The 16,930-nt window shown below is 48.6% G+C and overlaps 8 non-coding genes across 8 annotated transcripts; all 8 read right to left on the reverse strand.

Annotated features, from left to right (window-relative positions):
- Window positions 1–1,271: 1,271 nt before the first annotated feature.
- Window positions 1,272–1,344, reverse strand: TRNAR-ACG (transfer RNA arginine (anticodon ACG)). The gene has a single exon. It is a non-coding gene; the product is annotated as a tRNA-Arg (tRNA).
- A 312-nt stretch (window positions 1,345–1,656) lies between these two features.
- On the reverse strand, window positions 1,657–1,729 carry TRNAR-ACG (transfer RNA arginine (anticodon ACG)). Its single transcript has one exon. It is a non-coding gene; the product is annotated as a tRNA-Arg (tRNA).
- A 4,521-nt stretch (window positions 1,730–6,250) lies between these two features.
- On the reverse strand, window positions 6,251–6,323 carry TRNAR-ACG (transfer RNA arginine (anticodon ACG)). The gene has a single exon. It is a non-coding gene; the product is annotated as a tRNA-Arg (tRNA).
- Window positions 6,324–6,634: 311 nt separating this feature from the next.
- On the reverse strand, window positions 6,635–6,707 carry TRNAR-ACG (transfer RNA arginine (anticodon ACG)). The gene has a single exon. It is a non-coding gene; the product is annotated as a tRNA-Arg (tRNA).
- Window positions 6,708–11,232: 4,525 nt separating this feature from the next.
- Window positions 11,233–11,305, reverse strand: TRNAR-ACG (transfer RNA arginine (anticodon ACG)). Its single transcript has one exon. It is a non-coding gene; the product is annotated as a tRNA-Arg (tRNA).
- A 312-nt stretch (window positions 11,306–11,617) lies between these two features.
- TRNAR-ACG (transfer RNA arginine (anticodon ACG)) lies at window positions 11,618–11,690 on the reverse strand. Its single transcript has one exon. It is a non-coding gene; the product is annotated as a tRNA-Arg (tRNA).
- Window positions 11,691–16,216: 4,526 nt separating this feature from the next.
- Window positions 16,217–16,289, reverse strand: TRNAR-ACG (transfer RNA arginine (anticodon ACG)). Its single transcript has one exon. It is a non-coding gene; the product is annotated as a tRNA-Arg (tRNA).
- Window positions 16,290–16,601: 312 nt separating this feature from the next.
- On the reverse strand, window positions 16,602–16,674 carry TRNAR-ACG (transfer RNA arginine (anticodon ACG)). The gene has a single exon. It is a non-coding gene; the product is annotated as a tRNA-Arg (tRNA).
- Between the last annotated feature and the right edge of the window lie 256 nt (window positions 16,675–16,930).

A 16,930-nucleotide genomic window follows, 5' to 3' on the forward strand; every position in this document is an offset into this window, starting at 1 on the left:
TCAGAGATGAGGGAGGGAAGCCTGAAAACAAGCAGAGTGTCATCCGCATAGCACTGAAAGTTGAAGCAGAGAGCTGCAATGCGGTGGGAAATGGGTGCCAGGTATTGGTTGAACAGCCAGGGAGAGAGGTTAGACCCGTGGGGAACACCACAAGTAGAGAATGAGATGGCGAAAAGGAAGGACCCAAGTTGGACCTGGGAGGGCCGATCAGAGTGGAAAGAGGTCATCCAGGCCAGGGCCTGATCAGTGATACCCGGCTTATCACGGAGACAGTTGAGCAGGATGGCATGGTTGACCGTGTCAAAGGCAGAAGAGAAATCGAGTAGGATGAGGACCCAAAAGGGATGTTAGAGTCATGGTTGGACAGCAGGTCTTCACAGGTGTTCAGGAGAGCAGTTTCCATGCTTCTGACAGCTCTGAAGCCAGGCTGATGGTCATGGAGACAACCAACAGAGTCGGTGTGAAGATTAAGCTGGGAGATGGTCAGCTTTTCCAAGAGTTTGCCCTGGAAAGGAGTGATAGAAACCTGCGAAGTTAGCCGGGCCGGAGGGGTCGGCTGTGGAATTTTTGAGAAGAGGGTGCACAAGAGAATGCTTCAGAGTGGAGGGGAAGATTCCACAGGTGATGGAATGGTTACAGAAGTCGGCCAGATTCAGAGCAAGGGTGTCAATGTGGTCCTTGATGGTTTTGGACGAACAGGGAAGAACCTGTTTTGACTGGAATCACACAATCTCCTGGGCTTGCGCCAATCTGGTTTCCAACCAAGCCACGGCACTGAATCGGCCTTATTGGACCTAAAGATTCAACAGGATGATATCAAAGATGCCAAGAAGCAAGCCCTCCTCTTGTTACTGGGCCTGTCTGCAGCCTTCGACCATGTATACATATTGAATAAATCAAAAAGGCAGCCTATGATCGAGCCAGCCAGGAGTCAACCTGGAATTAGTCAAATGTGTTATCCATTGCGCCACTGGACCGCTGCTACAGCGTGAGCAGGAGTCAGCACTTTTGTAACGAAACAGAAGTTTCCTGCTTGAGACACAGTGAGAAACGTACTTCTCATTTTTACAAGGAGAGGTAGAAAAAAACGCTACAAGCCCACAATGAGCAGGTGAGCGAGCGTGTGCCATCATGAGAAACTTAGTTCTCATTTTTCCCAGAGGAGAGGTAGAAAAAACGCACTAACTACGAACAAACAATGTGCTTTTGTGTGCCATGCGTGACAAGGCTCATTTTTAAATACTTTCTAGAACAAAAAGGCAGCATGCGAACAAGCCAGCCAGGAGTCGAACCTGGAATCTTCTGCTCCGTAGGCAGACGCGTTATCCATTGCGCCACTGGCCCTCTGCTGCAGTTACTCTTGGAATCAGCACTTTTGTTACGACGCAGAGGCTCATCATGCGGATTCAGCCATCATGAGCAACTTAGTTCTCATTTTTATAAGGAGAGGTGGTTGAAAACACGCCTACGAACTGACAATGAGCAGGCGTGTGCCATGTGTTAGAGACATCATGAGAAATAACGTAGTTCCCATTTTTTCTCCCGAGTAGAGGTAGAAACACGCTGCAACAGTGACTACAAACACACAATGAGCTTTCGAGTGCCTTGCGTGAGAAGGCTCATTTTTAAATACAGAACAAAAAGGCAGCATTTGAACGAGCCAGCCAGGAGTCGAACCTGGAATCTTCTGCTCCGTAGGCAGACGCGTTATCCATTGCGCCACTGGCCCGCTGCTGCACTGTGAGCTGCATTCAGCACTTTTGTTACGAACCAGAGGCTCAGGTCGGGCTGCCTGAGACATCACGAGAAACTTTGTTCTCATTTTTACAGCGAGAGGTAGGAAAAACGCTACCAACACACAATAAGCAGGCGTGTGACATGTGTTAAAGAAGGCTCATTTTTAAATACTTTATTGAAAACAATACATACAAACATCTGACAAAGAACGCATTTGGCATCAGATACTGCCCGGATTGCAACTCTCTGCACGTATTTTCTGGCGAGTTTTACGGACCAAGCATCTCATTTATTGTACTATAGCACTCACATTTTCATGCGCAAATAACAGATTTAGAATGTTTTCACTTTTTAGTATTGTACCATTTTATGTGCTCGGTGCTCTTCAGTGTTAAATCCGCGGGAGAGGATGATCTGTACCCAGATCAACCCCAAAAGTGCCATACAGATATGAAACAGATAAGGCCTGAGTGATAGGCGTGCCAAGGAGTACTCGACGTGCATGCCACAGAAACGCGAAACATGCAACAAGTGAGAGACATAAAATGGGGTTTTTCACTTTAAGAAAATAACATATATTGAATACAATTTTTTGTTTACTTCTTAAAAGGTGTTTTATTGAGCTGTAGCCTTCCTCTTAGAGAGCAGGACTAAGAAGCCCCGCTGGAGCATTTCAGCACATTTTTATTTCCTTTTGGCGATCGCTGTGTCAGGGTGTTGGGTTGGGGCTCCAAGATTGCCGAACACCAGGCGAGCAGTCTATCATGGGGAACAGTTTAGTATACAACACCGGTGCGATGAAGGCACATGGCCTACTGTGCATTTTAAGCACCACCTATAAGCCGAAACCGTTGCATTGAAGTACAGGTAGGAGGGAGATGACATGTGAAGAGGGACACACGACTTGGTTTTTTTTGGGTTATTTATTTGTTAAATATTGTTGGTTGTTTATCGTCTAATTGACTGCCTTGGGCCATGCTTACCTCTTTGGCCATTCCCACCCACTCCTTGCCCCTCCCACCCAAAACTCAACCCCTGGTATCTATGTTGTTTCTAAGCAGTCTGCTGTGAGTTAATGGCTTAATTGCCGCTGTAAATGGCTACCGGTATAATAACAAAAATCTTACCCAATTCTACCTGTCCTTAACTCACTACCCCACCCCCTCTATTCCCACCTCTCCCCTCTCACCCAATCTACCCTTATCCCCACCCTACTCTACCACCACTGACTATACCCCAAACCACTCTACACCTACCCCACTCTTCGCTACCCACAATATCCCACACCACTGTACACCTACCCTACCCACTGCCCCACCCCACTGTACCCCTATCCATCAAACCACTGTAGACTGGCAAGGTGACACGAGGTCCTTTGATCCCAATAGATTTCGCCCAGCCTTTCCATATCTTCAGATCACTACCGAGTTAAGGTACGTGTTTGTTGAGTCTTCAACTTACCCCAGACCTACGCTAGTTGTTCAAGATCAGACAGGCAGTCAAAGTGAACAGGCACGCCTTTGACAGTGTCTCTTCGGATGTAGGTAGATGCACAAAGTATTCTATTCTGAGGTCCATGCATTCTGCCATGTAAGCGCCAAACAGCCCTTTCACGGGAAGACCCTTCAAAAAGTAAAGACTCCGCTTTCTGTATGTTGGCATGTAGCACGTAGCCCATCTTGGCAGATAGCGTACATCACATTGCATCTAGTGGTGGCCCTATGTTGTGATTCTTCACTTGCCAAATCATAGCAGTGCTAAAAGGTCATGGCCAAGAGGCCTCAGCGGCAGGGGATCTGCGTCCAGTGCAAATTGGCACATGCCAAAACGTCCTGAACAATGGAGAAGGCAAAGAAGTTTCATTAGTGGTGTAATGGGAGGATAAATCGTGTTCCAGATGTTGGGGACATCCCTCAGACCTGTTAAGGGCCTCCATCACACCACTGAGGAATTATCCTTGTTTGTTACTGTTTGCAATGAATGATTGAAGGAGTTGCGTATCTTCAGATCTATAGATTCCTGCTATGATATGACATGATATTGTATTTGAATCGTACTCATACACGCGTGTTTCAGAGCGTGACGAGGCAAGGGAGGGGAAGAAGGGAGGACAAAACAGCGATCTTCCTAGGCCCAGTGACATTGAGAATGCTCAAGTGCAGGGGAGAGGGAGGGAGGAAAGTGCAAGGAGAGGGGCGAGGTGGAACGTGCCTAGGAAGGGATAAAAACAACAACAACTGGTAGCGCAGCCAGCAGGGTGGCAAGTGCGAGGTTTAAAGCGCAGACAAGGGGTGTCTGATAAGTGCAGGTAAGGGCACTGTAGGGTTACAGATACAGACCCAAGTGCAAGGATTGCGTGCAAGGGTTGCCAGGAGGCAGTGCAGGTGTGCGGCTGGGTGGGCAGGGACCTTGGCCCGAAATCAGAGGGTAGCCAGGTGCACGGAGCTGAAGCAGACAGATCAGCAGGGGAGCGGAAGAGCAAAGGCAGAAGCAAAGAGGAAGGTCTTGAGGTGCTTCCGGAACCAGAGATGGTTCTCCTCAAGTTTCAGTGTGGCAGGCAGGCTGTTCCAGAGGGAGGCCCCAGCTGAGGAAAGAGATCTACCCCCAACTCGTTGCTTGGAGAAGCGACCGGCCCTGAGGGAGTTGGAGGTGGAGGAGAAAAGAGCTCGAGTGGGAAGGTATTTACGGAGGGAGAGTTGAAGGTATTTTGGACCCAGGCCCCAGTAAGCCTTGTGGACAATGCAGAGGGACTTGAATTTAACCCTTGCAGCCACTGGGAGCAATGAAAAGATTTCAGGGCTGGAGAGATACGATCCCTGGGCTTCAGACCAAGGAAACGTCTTGCAGTCCTGTTCTGGATGAGTTGCAGAGGACAGAGAGAAGAAGCAGGCAGATTTAGAAAGAGGCTGTTGCAGTAGTCTAGCCTAGAGAGAATCAGAGCTCTAGATACAGTAAGCTTCTGGGGGAAGGAGAGGAAAGGAACAATACCTCTGCAAATGTACAGTTGGTAGTTTGACTTCTTAGAGATGTCAGAGATGTGAGAAGAAAAGGAGAGTGTGGAGTCGAAGATGACCCCAAGGTTCTTAGCCTCAAAGGTGGGAGCAGGAAGAGGGCCAAGGGAGGCCGGCCAGAGAGTGGCAGGAAAGGAGGGTGCAGGTGTGCCGATGAGGAGAATCTCTGCCTAAATGGGATTAAGGCAGAGATCATTGGCGGCAGACCAGTCCTGGATGGCAGACAGACGGTCAGAGATGAGGGAGGGAAGCCTGAAAACAAGCAGAGTGTCATCCGCATAGCACTGAAAGTTGAAGCAGAGAGCTGCAATGCGGTGGGAAATGGGTGCCAGGTATTGGTTGAACAGCCAGGGAGAGAGGTTAGACCCGTGGGGAACACCACAAGTAGAGAATGAGATGGCGAAAAGGAAGGACCCAAGTTGGACCTGGGAGGGCCGATCAGAGTGGAAAGAGGTCATCCAGGCCAGGGCCTGATCAGTGATACCCGGCTTATCACGGAGACAGTTGAGCAGGATGGCATGGTTGACCGTGTCAAAGGCAGAAGAGAAATCGAGTAGGATGAGGACCCAAAAGGGATGTTAGAGTCATGGTTGGACAGCAGGTCTTCACAGGTGTTCAGGAGAGCAGTTTCCATGCTTCTGACAGCTCTGAAGCCAGGCTGATGGTCATGGAGACAACCAACAGAGTCGGTGTGAAGATTAAGCTGGGAGATGGTCAGCTTTTCCAAGAGTTTGCCCTGGAAAGGAGTGATAGAAACCTGCGAAGTTAGCCGGGCCGGAGGGGTCGGCTGTGGAATTTTTGAGAAGAGGGTGCACAAGAGAATGCTTCAGAGTGGAGGAGAAGATTCCACAGGTGATGGAATGGTTACAGAAGTCGGCCAGATTCAGAGCAAGGGTGTCAATGTGGTCCTTGATGGTTTTGGACGAACAGGGAAGAACCTGTTTTGACTGGAATCACACAATCTCCTGGGCTTGCGCCAATCTGGTTTCCAACCAAGCCACGGCACTGAATCGGCCTTACTGGACCTAAAGATTCAACAGGATGATATCAAAGATGCCAAGAAGCAAGCCCTCCTCTTGTTACTGGGCCTGTCTGCAGCCTTCGACCATGTATACATATTGAATAAATCAAAAAGGCAGCCTATGATCGAGCCAGCCAGGAGTCAACCTGGAATTAGTCAAATGTGTTATCCATTGCGCCACTGGACCGCTGCTACAGCGTGAGCAGGAGTCAGCACTTTTGTAACGAAATAGAAGTTTCCTGCTTGAGACACAGTGAGAAACGTACTTCTCATTTTTACAAGGAGAGGTAGAAAAAAACGCTACAAGCCCACAATGAGCAGGAGAGCGAGCGTGTGCCATCATGAGAAACTTAGTTCTCATTTTTCCCAGAGGAGAGGTAGAAAAAACGCACTAACTACGAACAAACAATGTGCTTTTGTGTGCCATGCGTGACAAGGCTCATTTTTAAATACTTTCTAGAACAAAAAGGCAGCATGCGAACGAGCCAGCCAGGAGTCGAACCTGGAATCTTCTGCTCCGTAGGCAGACGCGTTATCCATTGCGCCACTGGCCCTCTGCTGCAGTGACTCTTGGAATCAGCACTTTTGTTACGACGCAGATGCTCATCATGCGGATTGAGCCATCATGAGCAACTTAGTTCTCATTTTTATAAGGAGAGGTGGTTGAAAACACGCCTACGAACTGACAATGAGCAGGCGTGTGCCATGTGTTAGAGACATCATGAGAAATAACGTAGTTCCCATTTTTTCTCCCGAGTAGAGGTAGAAACACGCTGCAACAGTGACTACAAACACACAATGAGCTTCGAGTGCCTTGCGTGAGAAGGCTCATTTTTAAATACAGAACAAAAAGGCAGCATTTGAACGAGCCAGCCAGGAGTCGAACCTGGAATCTTCTGCTCCGTAGGCAGACGCGTTATCCATTGCGCCACTGGCCCGCTGCTGCACTGTGTGCTGCATTCAGCACTTTTGTTACGAACCAGAGGCTCAGGTCGGGCTGCCTGAGACATCACGAGAAACTTTGTTCTCATTTTTACAGCGAGAGGTAGGAAAAACGCTACCAACACACAATAAGCAGGCGTGTGACATGTGTTAAAGAAGGCTCATTTTTAAATACTTTATTGAAAACAATACATACAAACATCTGACAAAGAACGCATTTGGCATCAGATACTGCCCGGATTGCAACTCTCTGCACGTATTTTCTGGCGAGTTTTACGGACCAAGCATCTCATTTATTGTACTATAGCACTCACATTTTCATGCGCAAATAACAGATTTAGACTGTTTTCACTTTTTAGTATTGTACCATTTTATGTGCTCGGTGCTCTTCAGTGTTAAATCCGCGGGAGAGGATGATCTGTACCCAGATCAACCCCAAAAGTGCCATACAGATATGAAACAGATAAGGCCTGAGTGATAGGCGTGCCAAGGAGTACTCGACGTGCATGCTACAGAAACGCGAAACATGCAACAAGTGAGAGACATAAAATGGGGTTTTTCACTTTAAGAAATAACATATAATATATTGAATACAATTTTTTGTTTACTTCTTAAAAGGTGTTTTATTGAGCTGTAGCCTTCCTCTTAGAGAGCAGGACTAAGAAGCCCGGCTGGAGCATTTCAGCACATTTTTATTTCCTTTTGGCGATCGCTGTGTCAGGGTGTTGGGTTGGGGCTCCAAGATTGCCGAACACCAGGCGAGCAGTCTATCATGGGGAACAGTTTAGTATACAACACCGGTGCGATGAAGGCACATGGCCTACTGTGCATTTTAAGCACCACCTATAAGCCGAAACCGTTGCATTGAAGTACAGGTAGGAGGGAGATGACATGTGAAGAGGGACACACGACTTGTTTTTTTTTGGGTTATTTATTTGTTAAATATTGTTGGTTGTTTATCGTCTAATTGACTGCCTTGGGCCATGCTTACCTCTTTGGCCATTCCCACCCACTCCTTGCCCCTCCCACCCAAAACTCAACCCCTGGTATCTATGTTGTTTCTAAGCAGTCTGCTGTGAGTTAATGGCTTAATTGCCGCTGTAAATGGCTACCGGTATAATAACAAAAATCTTACCCAATTCTACCTGTCCTTAACTCACTACCCCACCCCCTCTATTCCCACCTCTCCCCTCTCACCCAATCTACCCTTATCCCCACCCTACTCTACCACCACTGACTATACCCCAAACCACTCTACACCTACCCCACTCTTCGCTACCCACAATATCCCACACCACTGTACACCTACCCTACCCACTGCCCCACCCCACTGTACCCCTATCCATCAAACCACTGTAGACTGGCAAGGTGACACGAGGTCCTTTGATCCCAATAGATTTCGCCCAGCCTTTCCATATCTTCAGATCACTACCGAGTTAAGGTACGTGTTTGTTGAGTCTTCAACTTACCCCAGACCTACGCTAGTTGTTCAAGATCAGACAGGCAGTCAAAGTGAACAGGCACGCCTTTGACAGTGTCTCTTCGGATGTAGGTAGATGCACAAAGTATTCTATTCTGAGGTCCATGCATTCTGCCATGTAAGCGCCAAACAGCCCTTTCACGGGAAGACCCTTCAAAAAGTAAAGACTCCGCTTTCTGTATGTTGGCATGTAGCACGTAGCCCATCTTGGCAGATAGCGTACATCACATTGCATCTAGTGGTGGCCCCATGTTGTGATTCTTCACTTGCCAAATCATAGCAGTGCTAAAAGGTCATGGCCAAGAGGCCTCAGCGGCAGGGGATCTGCGTCCAGTGCAAATTGGCACATGCCAAAACGTCCTGAACAATGGAGAAGGCAAAGAAGTTTCATTAGTGGTGTAATGGGAGGATAAATCGTGTTCCAGATGTTGGGGACATCCCTCAGACCTGTTAAGGGCCTCCATCACACCACTGAGGAATCATCCTTGTTTGTTACTGTTTGCAATGAATGATTGAAGGAGTTGCGTATCTTCAGATCTATAGATTCCTGCTATGATATGACATGATATTGTATTTGAATTGTACTCATACACGCGTGTTTCAGAGCGTGACGAGGCAAGGGAGGGGAAGAAGGGAGGACAAAACAGCGATCTTCCTAGGCCCAGTGACATTGAGAATGCTCAAGTGCAGGGGAGAGGGAGGGAGGAAAGTACAAGGAGAGGGGCGAGGTCGAACGTGCCGAGGAAGGGATAAAAACAACAACAACTGGTAGCGCAGCCAGCAGGGTGGCAAGTGCGAGGTTTAAAGCGCAGACAAGGGGTGTCTGATAAGTGCAGGTAAGGGCACTGTAGGGTTACAGATACAGACCCAAGTGCAAGGATTGCGTGCAAGGGTTGCCAGGAGGCAGTGCAGGTGTGCGGCTGGGTGGGCAGGGACCTTGGCCCGAAATCAGAGGGTAGCCAGGTGCACGGAGCCGAAACAGACAGATCAGCAGGGGAGCGGAAGAGCAAAGGCAGAAGCAAAGAGGAAGGTCTTGAGGTGCTTCCGGAACCAGAGATGGTTCTCCTCAAGTTTCAGTGTGGCAGGCAGGCTGTTCCAGAGGGAGGCCCCAGCTGAGGAAAGAGATCTACCCCCAACTCGTTGCTTGGAGAAGCGACCGGCCCTGAGGGAGTTGGAGGTGGAGGAGAAAAGAGCTCGAGTGGGAAGGTATTTACGGAGGGAGAGTTGAAGGTATTTTGGACCCAGGCCCCAGTAAGCCTTGTGGACAATGCAGAGGGACTTGAATTTAACCCTTGCAGCCACTGGGAGCAATGAAAAGATTTCAGGGCTGGAGAGATACGATCCCTGGGCTTCAGACCAAGGAAACGTCTTGCAGTCCTGTTCTGGATGAGTTGCAGAGGACAGAGAGAAGAAGCAGGCAGATTTAGAAAGAGGCTGTTGCAGTAGTCTAGCCTAGAGAGAATCAGAGCTCTAGATACAGTAAGCTTCTGGGGGAAGGAGAGGAAAGGAACAATACCTCTGCAAATGTACAGTTGGTAGTTTGACTTCTTAGAGATGTCAGAGATGTGAGAAGAAAAGGAGAGTGTGGAGTCGAAGATGACCCCAAGGTTCTTAGCCTCAAAGGTGGGAGCAGGAAGAGGGCCAAGGGAGGCCGGCCAGAGAGTGGCAGGAAAGGAGGGTGCAGGTGTGCCGATGAGGAGAATCTCTGCCTAAATGGGATTAAGGCAGAGATCATTGGCGGCAGACCAGTCCTGGATGGCAGACAGACGGTCAGAGATGAGGGAGGGAAGCCTGAAAACAAGCAGAGTGTCATCCGCATAGCACTGAAAGTTGAAGCAGAGAGCTGCAATGCGGTGGGAAATGGGTGCCAGGTATTGGTTGAACAGCCAGGGAGAGAGGTTAGACCCGTGGGGAACACCACAAGTAGAGAATGAGATGGCGAAAAGGAAGGACCCAAGTTGGACCTGGGAGGGCCGATCAGAGTGGAAAGAGGTCATCCAGGCCAGGGCCTGATCAGTGATACCCGGCTTATCACGGAGACAGTTGAGCAGGATGGCATGGTTGACCGTGTCAAAGGCAGAAGAGAAATCGAGTAGGATGAGGACCCAAAAGGGATGTTAGAGTCATGGTTGGACAGCAGGTCTTCACAGGTGTTCAGGAGAGCAGTTTCCATGCTTCTGACAGCTCTGAAGCCAGGCTGATGGTCATGGAGACAACCAACAGAGTCGGTGTGAAGATTAAGCTGGGAGATGGTCAGCTTTTCCAAGAGTTTGCCCTGGAAAGGAGTGATAGAAACCTGCGAAGTTAGCCGGGCCGGAGGGGTCGGCTGTGGAATTTTTGAGAAGAGGGTGCACAAGAGAATGCTTCAGAGTGGAGGGGAAGATTCCACAGGTGATGGAATGGTTACAGAAGTCGGCCAGATTCAGAGCAAGGGTGTCAATGTGGTCCTTGATGGTTTTGGACGAACAGGGAAGAACCTGTTTTGACTGGAATCACACAATCTCCTGGGCTTGCGCCAATCTGGTTTCCAACCAAGCCACGGCACTGAATCGGCCTTACTGGACCTAAAGATTCAACAGGATGATATCAAAGATGCCAAGAAGCAAGCCCTCCTCTTGTTACTGGGCCTGTCTGCAGCCTTCGACCATGTATACATATTGAATAAATCAAAAAGGCAGCCTATGATCGAGCCAGCCAGGAGTCAACCTGGAATTAGTCAAATGTGTTATCCATTGCGCCACTGGACCGCTGCTACAGCGTGAGCAGGAGTCAGCACTTTTGTAACGAAACAGAAGTTTCCTGCTTGAGACACAGTGAGAAACGTACTTCTCATTTTTACAAGGAGAGGTAGAAAAAAACGCTACAAGCCCACAATGAGCAGGTGAGCGAGCGTGTGCCATCATGAGAAACTTAGTTCTCATTTTTCCCAGAGGAGAGGTAGAAAAAACGCACTAACTACGAACAAACAATGTGCTTTTGTGTGCCATGCGTGACAAGGCTCATTTTTAAATACTTTCTAGAACAAAAAGGCAGCATGCGAACGAGCCAGCCAGGAGTCGAACCTGGAATCTTCTGCTCCGTAGGCAGACGCGTTATCCATTGCGCCACTGGCCCTCTGCTGCAGTGACTCTTGGAATCAGCACTTTTGTTACGACGCAGAGGCTCATCATGCGGATTGAGCCATCATGAGCAACTTAGTTCTCATTTTTATAAGGAGAGGTGGTTGAAAACACGCCTACGAACTGACAATGAGCAGGCGTGTGCCATGTGTTAGAGACATCATGAGAAATAACGTAGTTCCCATTTTTTCTCCCGAGTAGAGGTAGAAACACGCTGCAACAGTGACTACAAACACACAATGAGCTTTCGAGTGCCTTGCGTGAGAAGGCTCATTTTTAAATACAGAACAAAAAGGCAGCATTGGAACGAGCCAGCCAGGAGTCGAACCTGGAATCTTCTGCTCCGTAGGCAGACGCGTTATCCATTGCGCCACTGGCCCGCTGCTGCACTGTGAGCTGCATTCAGCACTTTTGTTACGAACCAGAGGCTCAGGTCGGGCTGCCTGAGACATCACGAGAAACTTTGTTCTCATTTTTACAGCGAGAGGTAGGAAAAACGCTACCAACACACAATAAGCAGGCGTGTGACATGTGTTAAAGAAGGCTCATTTTTAAATACTTTATTGAAAACAATACATACACACATCTGACAAAGAACACATTTGGCATCAGATACTGCCCGGATTGCAACTGTCTGCACGTATTTTCTGGCGAGTTTTACGGACCAAGCATCTCATTTATTGTACGATAGCACTCACATTTTCATGCGCAAATAACAGATTTAGACTGTTTTCACTTTTTAGTATTGTACCATTTTATGTGCTCGGTGCTCTTCAGTGTTAAATCCGCGGGAGAGGATGATCTGTACCCAGATCAACCCCAAAAGTGCCATACAGATATGAAATAGATAAGGCCTGAGTGATAGGCGTGCCAAGGAGTACTCGACGTGCATGCCACAGAAACGCGAAACATGCAACAAGTGAGAGACATAAAATGGGGTTTTTCACTTTAAGAAAATAACATATAATATATTGAATACAATTTTTTGTTTACTTCTTAAAAGGTGTTTTATTGAGCTGTAGCCTTCCTCTTAGAGAGCAGGACTAAGAAGCCCGGCTGGAGCATTTCAGCACATTTTTATTTCCTTTTGGCGATCGCTGTGTCAGGGTGTTGGGTTGGGGCTCCAAGATTGCCGAACACCAGGCGAGCAGTCTATCATGGGGAACAGTTTAGTATACAACACCGGTGCGATGAAGGTACATGGCCTACTGTGCATTTTAAGCACCACCTATAAGCCGAAACCGTTGCATTGAAGTACAGGTAGGAGGGAGATGACATGTGAAGAGGGACACACGACTTGTTTTTTTTTGGGTTATTTATTTGTTAAATATTGTTGGTTGTTTATCGTCTAATTGACTGCCTTGGGCCATGCTTACCTCTTTGGCCATTCCCACCCACTCCTTGCCCCTCCCACCCAAAACTCAACCCCTGGTATCTATGTTGTTTCTAAGCAGTCTGCTGTGAGTTAATGGCTTAATTGCCGCTGTAAATGGCTACCGGTATAATAACAAAAATCTTACCCAATTCTACCTGACCTTAACTCACTACCCCACCCCCTCTATTCCCACCTCTCCCCTCTCACCCAATCTACCCTTATCCCCACCCTACTCTACCACCACTGACTATACCCCAAACCACTCTACACCTACCCCACTCTTCGGTACCCACAATATCCCACACCACTGCACACCTACCCTACCCACTGCCCCACCCCACTGTACCCCTATCCATCAAACCACTGTAGACTGGCAAGGTGACACGAGGTCCTTTGATCCCAATAGATTTCGCCCAGCCTTTCCATATCTTCATATCACTACCGAGTTAAGGTACGTGTTTGTTGAGTCTTCAACTTACCCCAGACCTACGCTAGTTGTTCAAGATCAGACAGGCAGTCAAAGTGAACAGGCACGCCTTTGACAGTGTCTCTTCGGATGAAGGTAGATGCACAAAGTATTCTATTCTGAGGTCCATGCATTCTGCCATGTAAGCGCCAAACAGCCCTTTCACAGGAAGACCCTTCAAAAAGTAAAGACTCCGCTTTCTGTATGTTGGCATGTAGCACGTAGCCCATCTTGGCAGATAGCGTACATCACATTGCATCTAGTGGTGGCCCTATGTTGTGATTCTTCACTTGCCAAATCATAGCAGTGCTAAAAGGTCATGGCCAAGAGGCCTCAGCGGCAGGGGATCTGCGTCCAGTGCAAATTGGCACATGCCAAAACTTCCTGAACAATGGAGAAGGCAAAGAAGTTTCATTAGTGGTGTAATGGGAGGATAAATCGTGTTCCAGATGTTGGGGACATCCCTCAGACCTGTTAAGGGCCTCCATCACACCACTGAGGAATTATCCTTGTTTGTTACTGTTTGCAATGAATGATTGAAGGAGTTGCGTATCTTCAGATCTATAGATTCCTGCTATGATATGACATGATATTGTATTTGAATCGTACTCATACACGCGTGTTTCAGAGCGTGACGAGGCAAGGGAGGGGAAGAAGGGAGGACAAAACAGCGATCTTCCTAGGCCCAGTGACATTGAGAATGCTCAAGTGCAGGGGAGAGGGAGGGAGGAAAGTGCAAGGAGAGGGGCGAGGTGGAACGTGCCTAGGAAGGGATAAAAACAACAACAACTGGTAGCGCAGCCAGCAGGGTGGCAAGTGCGAGGTTTAAAGCGCAGACAAGGGGTGTCTGATAAGTGCAGGTAAGGGCACTGTAGGGTTACAGATACAGACCCAAGTGCAAGGATTGCGTGCAAGGGTTGCCAGGAGGCAGTGCAGGTGTGCGGCTGGGTGGGCAGGGACCTTGGCCCGAAATCAGAGGGTAGCCAGGTGCACGGAGCCGAAGCAGACAGATCAGCAGGGGAGCGGAAGAGCAAAGGCAGAAGCAAAGAGGAAGGTCTTGAGGTGCTTCCGGAACCAGAGATGGTTCTCCTCAAGTTTCAGTGTGGCAGGCAGGCTGTTCCAGAGGGAGGCCCCAGCTGAGGAAAGAGATCTACCCCCAACTCGTTGCTTGGAGAAGCGACCGGCCCTGAGGGAGTTGGAGGTGGATGAGAAAAGAGCTCGAGTGGGAAGGTATTTACGGAGGGAGAGTTGAAGGTATTTTGGACCCAGGCCCCAGTAAGCCTTGTGGACAATGCAGAGGGACTTGAATTTAACCCTTGCAGCCACTGGGAGCAATGAAAAGATTTCAGGGCTGGAGAGATACGATCCCTGGGCTTCAGACCAAGGAAACGTCTTGCAGTCCTGTTCTGGATGAGTTGCAGAGGACAGAGAGAAGAAGCAGGCAGATTTAGAAAGAGGCTGTTGCAGTAGTCTAGCCTAGAGAGAATCAGAGCTCTAGATACAGTAAGCTTCTGGGGGAAGGAGAGGAAAGGAACAATACCTCTGCAAATGTACAGTTGGTAGTTTGACTTCTTAGAGATGTCAGAGATGTGAGAAGAAAAGGAGAGTGTGGAGTCGAAGATGACCCCAAGGTTCTTAGCCTCAAAGGTGGGAGCAGGAAGAGGGCCAAGGGAGGCCGGCCAGAGAGTGGCAGGAAAGGAGGGTGCAGGTGTGCCGATGAGGAGAATCTCTGCCTAAATGGGATTAAGGCAGAGATCATTGGCGGCAGACCAGTCCTGGATGGCAGACAGACGGTCAGAGATGAGGGAGGGAAGCCTGAAAACAAGCAGAGTGTCATCCGCATAGCACTGAAAGTTGAAGCAGAGAGCTGCAATGCAGTGGGAAATGGGTGCCAGGTATTGGTTGAACAGCCAGGGAGAGAGGTTAGACCCGTGGGGAACACCACAAGTAGAGAATGAGATGGCGAAAAGGAAGGACCCAAGTTGGACCTGGGAGGGCCGATCAGAGTGGAAAGAGGTCATCCAGGCCAGGGCCTGATCAGTGATACCCGGCTTATCACGGAGACAGTTGAGCAGGATGGCATGGTTGACCGTGTCAAAGGCAGAAGAGAAATCGAGTAGGATGAGGACCCAAAAGGGATGTTAGAGTCATGGTTGGACAGCAGGTCTTCACAGGTGTTCAGGAGAGCAGTTTCCATGCTTCTGACAGCTCTGAAGCCAGGCTGATGGTCATGGAGACAACCAACAGAGTCGGTGTGAAGATTAAGCTGGGAGATGGTCAGCTTTTCCAAGAGTTTGCCCTGGAAAGGAGTGATAGAAACCTGCGAAGTTAGCCGGGCCGGAGGGGTCGGCTGTGGAATTTTTGAGAAGAGGGTGCACAAGAGAATGCTTCAGAGTGGAGGGGAAGATTCCACAGGTGATGGAATGGTTACAGAAGTCGGCCAGATTCAGAGCAAGGGTGTCAATGTGGTCCTTGATGGTTTTGGACGAACAGGGAAGAACCTGTTTTGACTGGAATCACACAATCTCCTGGGCTTGCGCCAATCTGGTTTCCAACCAAGCCACGGCACTGAATCGGCCTTACTGGACCTAAAGATTCAACAGGATGATATCAAAGATGCCAAGAAGCAAGCCCTCCTCTTGTTACTGGGCCTGTCTGCAGCCTTCGACCATGTATACATATTGAATAAATCAAAAAGGCAGCCTATGATCGAGCCAGCCAGGAGTCAACCTGGAATTAGTCAAATGTGTTATCCATTGCGCCACTGGACCGCTGCTACAGCGTGAGCAGGAGTCAGCACTTTTGTAACGAAACAGAAGTTTCCTGCTTGAGACACAGTGAGAAACGTACTTCTCATTTTTACAAGGAGAGGTAGAAAAAAACGCTACAAGCCCACAATGAGCAGGTGAGCGAGCGTTTGCCATCATGAGAAACTTAGTTCTCATTTTTCCCAGAGGAGAGGTAGAAAAAACGCACTAACTACGAACAAACAATGTGCTTTTGTGTGCCATGCGTGACAAGGCTCATTTTTAAATACTTTCTAGAACAAAAAGGCAACATGCGAACGAGCCAGCCAGGAGTCGAACCTGGAATCTTCTGCTCCGTAGGCAGACGCGTTATCCATTGCGCCACTGGCCCTCTGCTGCAGTGACTCTTGGAATCAGCACTTTTGTTACGACGCAGAGGCTCATCATGCGGATTGAGCCATCATGAGCAACTTAGTTCTCATTTTTATAAGGAGAGGTGGTTGAAAACACGCCTACGAACTGACAATGAGCAGGCGTGTGCCATGTGTTAGAGACATCATGAGAAATAAGGTAGTTCCCATTTTTTCTCCCGAGTAGAGGTAGAAACACGCTGCAACAGTGACTACAAACACACAATGAGCTTTCGAGTGCCTTGCGTGAGAAGGCTCATTTTTAAATACAGAACAAAAAGGCAGCATTTGAACGAGCCAGCCAGGAGTCGAACCTGGAATCTTCTGCTCCGTAGGCAGACGTGTTATCCATTGCGCCACTGGCCCGCTGCTGCACTGTGAGCTGCATTCAGCACTTTTGTTACGAACCAGAGGCTCAGGTCGGGCTGCCTGAGACATCACGAGAAACTTTGTTCTCATTTTTACAGCGAGAGGTAGGAAAAACGCTACCAACACACAATAAGCAGGCGTGTGACATGTGTTAAAGAAGGCTCATTTTTAAATACTTTATTGAAAACAATACATACACACATCTGACAAAGAACACATTTGGCATCAGATACTGCCCGGATTGCAACTGTCT

The sequence above is a fragment of the Ambystoma mexicanum genome, chromosome 13 (assembly GCF_040938575.1).
Source record: "Ambystoma mexicanum isolate Mex_15411 chromosome 13, UKY_AmexF1_1, whole genome shotgun sequence".
NCBI lineage: Eukaryota > Metazoa > Chordata > Amphibia > Caudata > Ambystomatidae > Ambystoma > Ambystoma mexicanum.